This window comes from Dipodomys spectabilis, unplaced genomic scaffold, assembly GCF_019054845.1.
Source record: "Dipodomys spectabilis isolate Male_0828 unplaced genomic scaffold, ASM1905484v1 ptg000116l, whole genome shotgun sequence".
NCBI lineage: Eukaryota > Metazoa > Chordata > Mammalia > Rodentia > Heteromyidae > Dipodomys > Dipodomys spectabilis.
Window position 1 is genome coordinate 3,883,995 of NW_024870793.1, and position 8,654 is coordinate 3,892,648.

Genomic DNA, 8,654 nt, shown 5'->3' on the forward strand with positions numbered 1-8,654 from the left:
GCTAATTCAGTTGGATAAATAAATACTTGAAAAAGCCATCACTTTTGGACCTATCTATAAATAATTGAGAGTACGATCAAATTCCAAATCAAAAGACTTAAGATAGTCATTCACAAAAAAATTTGCAAATGTGAGTAATCAACTGATCAATATAATTTTTTCCACTATTCACAGAATTTTGGGGAAATAAGACCGATAGCATTGTTAGGAACAATGAGGTTTCCTTGTTACAAGTAGGCACCCATAGGTATAAGCCTGTATAAAGATTGCTTCATTAACTACATAATTTAGAGGATACCACATGCTTCAGCAGCATGTATACTCAAATTACAATACAGATACTAACATGGCACTTGCACAAGGATAATATGAAAATTTGAGAAGTATTCCATATTTTTCATTCTTCAGATGCAAGAAATGAAAAACAGTTATTAAAAAGTTGATTACAAAATTACAAGTATAACAATACACACAATTCATATAATTAAATTTAGTTTGACATCAGTGTATTAAATCTTCACCTCAGATAGGCGTTTACATAAACTTTACAACATAAACTTTACAAAAATTTTCAAATTAGACAACATTGTCATTTTATCCCAAAGAAAAAAAATATTACGACCTAGAAAAAAAAGGAATAAAACTGTTTCTATATGGAATGCAATCAGAAAGGACATGTTAATGAACCTATATATTATAAAATAATGTAGAATTCAAAGTATATCTAGGAGAAAATAAAATAAATTATGAACATTATGCAAACATAGAATATAGAATATTTTAAAATATACATTTTCATGCAAGCACCAGAAATATTTTATCTTCTGTACTACTCATTTCAACAGGTAAGTTAAAATTATTTCTGATTAAAAAATCACAAACCCTGCAGAAATCATTGTACATGTATACAAAAACTATTTAATACATTTTGACATCCAATGCAGGCAATTCACTTGGAAGAATTCTGCGGAATCCATGAATTTTTACAGTAAAATATTGGTGTTGCCAGGCACTGGTGGCTCATGCCTATAAACCCTAGCTACACAGGAGGCTGAGATCCGAGGATCATGGTTCAAAGCCAGCCTGGGAAGGAAAGTCTGTGGTATTCTTATCTCCAATAATCCACTAGAAAACTGGAAGTGGAGCTCTGGCTCAAGTGGTAGAGCACTCATCTTGAGCTGAAAAGCATAGGGATAGCTCCCAGGCCCAGGGTTCAAGCCCCATGACCGACCAAAAAATAAAAAAAGATATTGCTCTTAGGACTTAGGTGAACAATTTGTGCAGCCTTCCAAAACTTCATAGAGGTAATGATACATACTTATCCTTTTGGCAATATCAAATGCAGTTTCTTCTATGTTGTTCTTCAGGCCTGGTTTTATATAATGGTTCAAAAGAAGGAGATCCAGTGTATCTTTGCTATCTCAATTCTCAGCAGCAAGATGTCAGGGTGTCAAGAGGCCTTTAGTTTGGGCATTGGTATCTGTATCATGATGAAGTAGGAAAGAAGCCACTCTGGTATTATTCCACGTATATGCACTATGCAGGGGTGTCCAGTCATCTACAGTTATTGCATGTGCCACTTGAGACACCAACTCATTGACAATGCCTAAGTGTCCACTGTAGGCTTCTCGATGAAGAGAGGTATACTCATCGTCATCCCTACTAATCACATGAGTGGCCTTTTGGGAAAGAAGTCTCCGCACTGTAGTAAGCCGAATATTTTTGGCAGCCCAATGAAGAAACTTGCTTGGATCCTTCTCCATTTTTTTCTTGCAGTTGATACCATTCCTTACTTTTTCATGTTGTTCCTCATATTCCTAAGAATTTTCTAACCAGAGACTTTGAGTGCCAGTGAGAATGAGGTGTCCATGTATTTCCCTAATAGTTCATATTGTTTGAACTGGTCAGAAATATTCGTTGAATTTTCTGCATCTGTTTATTCACCATTATTTATTTTCTCTTTTTCCAATTTTACTATTCGAAATTATTCTAACTGGAGAGTAGGGAATTTATGGAGAGCAGAGGAAAGATGTTCCTCCGTATTCAAACATACACACTGAAAATGAGGACCAGTGATGTCTTCATGTGCAACTTATTCTAGGAATGAGAAAATAGGATCTAATGCCTTCTATATAAATGATTTGGGAAATGGCAAAGCAAAAAGTGAAATGATGCAACCAAAAATATAAAAGCAAAATAAATTTGGATAATTATGGAACAATCATATTATCCATGAGAACCAAGAAAGGGAGAGAGAGAGAGACAGATGTGCAGTGACCTAGCTAGCCACAAAATCTATGCCTCTGATCAATTTATAGAGCAAACAAAATTTTATTTTTTAAAAAAGATGGAAATATAATTCATGTAATTACTTGAAGTTAGTAAATACATTTTTAGTAGCCTACATAAAGCGACATAACTTTGATCAAATTACAGAAAATCAACTAAATCCTTGATAATTCTAGTAACAGATCTGACTGAAATCAGTTGAATCACGCTTTTCCTGTACAATGAAGGAATAGGAGGGTAGTAAAGCAGCTAGAGAAGTCAGGGAGATGGTATCTGTGACAAAACTTTGTGGAAATTGGCATTGAGGATTTCTTACTCAGGATCCACTTGCACTGGAAGCATGATTCTGAACTATTGCTTGCTGATTCTGAACTACTGATTTGATCATTATATTCTCCAAGAAAAGAATGTGAATTGATAGTTAAGGACTACTAATACATTTTGACCTCCTCACTTTCAATCATCAACATCACATGAAGACTATAGACAGGCCTACTTTTTAGATGAAAGCAAATGTCTTTTAAAAAAACAAGGAATGTATGTAGTCATGCAAAGGACTTCTATTTTACTAATGACTCATGCATTTTTCTAATGTTGGGTACCAATATATAATGGATCTATTAGAAAACTCTTAACGCTCATATGTTCAATGGTGAGTTCTCTTACACTATATCATGGTATTTTTTGTGTATGGTCTTAAGAATAAATTTACATTACTAACTTGTATTTCTGACAGGACAGTATCATCACTGTACTCCTTGCTTCTATACTCTCATTTTTAAATTAATATCTAAGTATGTGCATTAGATACCTATAGAGGAAAAAGTAGAAGCCACACTCATGGCTTATGTCTTTAGTAGTAGTTAATCAGAAAGATGAAATGTGTGGATTGTGGTTTGAAAGCAAACCAAGGAATAAAAAGTTCATTAGATTCTGATTTGAAGGTAACCAGCAAAAGCTAGAAATGGAGCTGTGGTACATGCAGTAAAATGCTAGCCTTGAGAAAACTGAAACAAAAAATAAATACTGGGACAAAGCCAGGTCCTGAGTTCAAGCCCTAGTATTTGCACCAAACAAATGAATTAATTAATAAGGCAATTAATTAATTAAAAATAAATTAAGTGGTCACATGTGGAGAGGCAGATAAAATGTAACATGCGTGGTGATGGTTTATGTATTATTTTGTAATAAGGCATATTATCATTTGTCCTAATCACTAATATTTTATTTGAACTTTTTTGAACAATAAACCCTGAATTTAGCATGCATGTATATGTGTGTATACATGTGCGAACATGTGTGTATGTGTATATGTGTGCGTGTGCTGTTGCAATGTTGCTTGCCAATGTGGACAGGGTGAGGCTGAAAAGAGCTAACTGTGTTGCAATGTTTTTATTTATCAGTGTTCTGTCATGTCATTTCAGTGGAACCACCCGTCTGTACATATTATTTGTCTAATAATAACGTCATCATAATCAAAGCATTTACAACATTAAGTTAGATAAAGAGACTGCTTTCAGCTCTTATTGTATGTTAGGTAAGAAGATACAGACATAATTAGGTAGTAAGTTATTGCTGTAAAATCATTGTCAGTACAAAATATATATTTGACCTCTTAAATTGGTTATACTTTTAAGATACACTCATGGAGTGATTTGGACAGACTTTACCAAACAGATATTACTCTCTCGTTATTCCTGTAAAACACAAATTGGATAAACTCTTTCCGGATTTCTGTTGAAAATCACTTTCTTTGCAAGATCATATCTATTCTCACTAAGAGATAATCAAACCCATATTACGTTTGAATATCCCATCTTATTGATTGAAAGTAAGTATTGTGGATATGCTTGTTAGATATTCCTTTCAAAAATGAACAAACAAAAAACATGTGTCATGTCCAGATTGTGGACGTATTTGAAAGTGTTTTGTACATGCACAGGGATCTTTACTAATGGCTCTTTTGTGGGAGTAACTATGGCAATTTTAACAAATAAGGCTTATATAACATCCCAGAGCAAGTCTTGCAATTTCTGAAAATCCTTTGAATATTTTAGTTTTATTTCAGTTCATTGACTATAGAGATAAAATTTCTGAAATAAAAATTGTTAAGATCTGTAAATGTAAGTGGGTATATAGGCATTTTTATGCATCATTTTATGAAAACCCAGTTTTTATGAAAGTAAATGGAATAGAATAAAAGAACGTAAGTGAATTGGGTAAGCTAATTATTAGTATAACTTTGTTTTCTATTAACAGTCCATTGAATGTACATGATGCACTTAAATTATTTCCTTTGTGTCTCTGTACTTCAGTTAGTTTTAGACTCTCTTTAGTTATGAGTGAACTTTTAGTATAAATAATGTTCTCTTAAAATAATTAGGATTAGCCTTTTGTTTTGTGTCCTACTCCCAAGAAAATGAGTTATTTTTAAGTGTTAATAGTTTATCATTATCATTATCATTATCATAGGGAATCATTATCATGATCATAGGGAATTTAAAAATGCAGTAGTATTGATGTCTTTTTAAATCAATTGTATTCACAAGTTGGAGAGTCTTAAATTCATACTTAGGTCTTGGTGTCTATGATTTTTACCCTCTCGTTCCTAACATTAATGATAGGTCAGACTGCATTTTTGTGTATATGAAGGGTAAAATATTTATCTGGGGTCAAAAGTGATTTTTATATCAGTCTTATTTTAATAACATTTTAAAGTAGTACATTTCTCTCAAAATGTTGGGTATAAAAAACAATGAAAACACTTCTAATGGTAAACAATTTAGGTGAGCTACAATGTGGAAACGATTGCTCCAAAAGACCTGCAGTCTGTTTCCATCAGGAATTGGGCAGGTCATTCTTTCAGTAAGAATGGGGTAAGAGATGGGGTCCCCAGGCAGTACAGTGTTGAGTGAAGGAATAAAATATGATTTCTACTATTTTGAGCTAGAAACTAAGAATGTTATAGTTTAGCAGTTCCTTTCACCAGAGAGGTATAAATTGATTATGAACTTGGAATTTTCGTATTATAGTTACTTATTTTCTTTTTTGTTGTTGTTGTTGGTCATGGGGTTTGAACTCTCGGCTTGGTTACTGTCCCTGCACTCTTCCACTCAAGGCGAGCACTCTACCACTTGGACCACAGTGCCACTTCCAGCTTACTAGTGGTTTATTAGAGATAAGAGTCTCACAGTCTGTCCTGCCCGAGCCGGCTTTGAACCTCAATCCTCAGATCTCAGCCTCCTGAGTAGCTAGCATTATAGGTATGAGCCACTGGTGTCCGGCTTAATTACCTATTTTCTAAGAAAGATGAAGTGAAATATTATTAGAGTGTGCACAATAATTTTGGGAAATTTTCCTAGAATTAGTAGCCTGAGTGCTGGTATTTAGTTATAAATTAGAATGAGGTTATTTGATATGGTGGGACTGGACCGCAGGCTAACACTTACTATGTGTGCAAAGTTGTACTAGTAATTCCAACTCTGAAGACTTAAATATCATCATCTTAGAATTAAAAATAGAAGTAGTTCCACTTTATGGGATTATTGTAAGGATTAAATTAGATACCAAAGGTAAAGCACTTGGAAAAACAATCAGAGTTTGATACTTTGTACCTGTTATTTTATCATGTGATATATTCTAATATTTTTACTGTGATTTTTATATTGTGTCTATTTAGGATATGCAAAGAGATGTATTGACATTCATTGCATTGTTCACTTTTTTGTCATTATGAGGATAATACCTACAAAGAAAATTTCTGAGAAGTAAATTATCATATTGACTCATGGTTTAAGATCAGATGTCTCCATTGTTTTTAATTATATTTTTATTAAATAGTTTTACGAAATGTTTTCCATTCAACGAATCACTTTATAAGAACAATGGATCTTTACATAACTTCCTCACATCCTTCCAAACCTCTCCCCACTTTCATTTTTTCTAGTTTCATACTATCTGCATTGAATATTATGGCTTCACTCTCTACTTCCAGAAGTCCCTTTATTCCTTCCCTTTGACTTCCCCTCACATTTTCCAAGTCATATTTTCCTGGTATTCATTTTGTTGGATTAAAAGTTCAATTTTATAAGAAATTACACCTTTCAAATACTCCTCTGCAAATATCACGCTTTGATTAATATTGTTGTTTAACTTGCATAAAATTCTGGCTTCCAAATAAGCGTCCTTTGTATGTCTGGCTCTGACCTCGTTTATTTAACATAATTTTAGATCTATCCATTTCTTTGCAACTACTGTAACAGTCTTTATAATGGATGGGTGCAATCCAATTGTGTATATGTGCAACACTTTCTCCAACCATCCCTCCGCTAAAGGGTTTCTGGGCTGTTTCCATAAGTTCTCTACGGTTAATAGTGCAGTAGAGAACATGATTGTGAGAGTGATTTTACCGTAACCTTTTGGAAGAATTCACCACTATTTTTCTGGGAGCAATCCTCTAGCCAATTTTCCAGAATAAGCACATCCCTTCCATCATCTCCATCACAATGTTTTTCAAGATCTCAAAAACACACTACCGCCTACAGTTCTCAATCAGCTAAAACCACACTGTGCCCATATTCTTTGTTGTTGTTTTTTTTTGTCCAGTCAAGGGGCCTGAACTCTGGGCCTGGGCTCTGTACCTCAGCTTTTCTGCTCAAGGCTAATGATCTACCACTGGAACCACAGAGCCACATCCAGTTTCTTCTTTTTGCTTATGTGGTGCTGAGAAATCAATCCCAGGACCTAATGCATGCAAGGCAAGAGCTCTACTACTGAGCCACTTTCACAGCCCTGATGTGCCCATATTCTTTTAATACATTTTTTCATAATTTTACACATGATTTAGTAAGAACCTTCTATGTACTTTCCTAATGTGGGAATGAGGGATATGATAATAGAGTAAAAGTAAGAGATATGGAATTAATTAGCTATTATCATATTTAAAATAATTTTCAGCTCTAACTCATAGCCTCATTTACTATTATTTTAATCTTTATTTGATTACTTCACACCTATCCACTAAATTATAACATGTGATTTAAACACAAAGGCAAAAAAATGTGGTTTGACTTTGACACTCATGTGTGAGGATGTACAATATGGGCAAATAAAGGGATTGGAATTAAAGCTATTACCCATTTTGTTAAATTGTTTTCTGAAACTGATTCTCACAATTCATATTTCATTCAACAACAAGAAACGTGACAATTCCCTTTTCTTTGCTCCTCATTAAACTTGTTTCCATGTTATTTTATAATGAAGGATGATTTCATAAATGTACTGTAGATACAAAAATATGTTAAAATATTTCTATATGTATGCATTGATATAAATATACACACATATGAAGGTTATAATGATAAATTATAACTTCTGTAACTGTAGAATTTACTAAATTATTAAAAACATGGACGACTCAGGCGTGGAATCCTGGCTAATCAGGAGGCTGAGATCTGACAATCATGGTTTGAAGCTATCCTGGCAGGAAAGTCCATGAACCTCTTATCTCCAAACAACCAACAGAAAATCAGAATTGGAACTGTGGCTCAAAGTAGTAGAGTGATAGCCTTGAGAGAAAAGACTCAGAGATATCACCCAGGCTCTTAGTTCAAGAACTAAAATCTACCCCAAACAAGTATTTAATTTACACTTGTGAAGAGTATTTCCTTCACCCAAATGCACATCCATGCTCATTTGCAAGGTAACTCTGTTATGTCTGGAGTACCACATAATATTATCACTTAAGTAGAAAACATTGCAACATGGGTAAACTATCTCTCATGGATTTTTCTCCACTCAAATATTCAAATCTTGCAATTATTCCCATTATTTAAAGTCATAGCTTTTTTTCTTTAATACCCATAATATTAGAATTTGAATTGAGTGTCTTATGTCTCATAAATGGATGTTCTTACCACTTGGGCATGCCCCCAACCCTAAATTATCCTGATTAACTTTCAGAAAGAATCTCGCTTCCTACTTGTGTATGATCGTGGGCTCAGTCTACTTCATGTTATTCTTCCTGGAATTTAGAATAATAGGTGCCCGGCATTGTGAACAGATCATTCTGACCAGTCTGAGCTTTAACCACTATCCTCACAACAGTAGACTCCCATGTAGTCAGGATTTTCAGAAGCTTATCATAGCTATTTTTTTTTTAAAAAAATCTTTGCATTTCCTGCAGGTTCTTGAGTACTGAGTTAATTTTTGTTCTCTTCGGTTGTTTTGCTTCTTTTGAATGTATGTGTTGAGTTGTTCCTAATTTTTCCTTTTGTTTCTTTAATCTTTTTTTCTTACTCTTATAACTGTTATTTTACGTGAAAATGTGTGTGTGTGGTTATTTTTAAAAAAGTATCTACTGACGT

General features: G+C 33.7%; 1 pseudogene; it reads left to right on the forward strand.

The window, feature by feature from the left end:
- Nucleotides 1-301: 301 nt before the first annotated feature.
- LOC122115121 lies at nucleotides 302-398 on the forward strand (annotated as a pseudogene).
- Nucleotides 399-8,654: the final 8,256 nt, after the last annotated feature.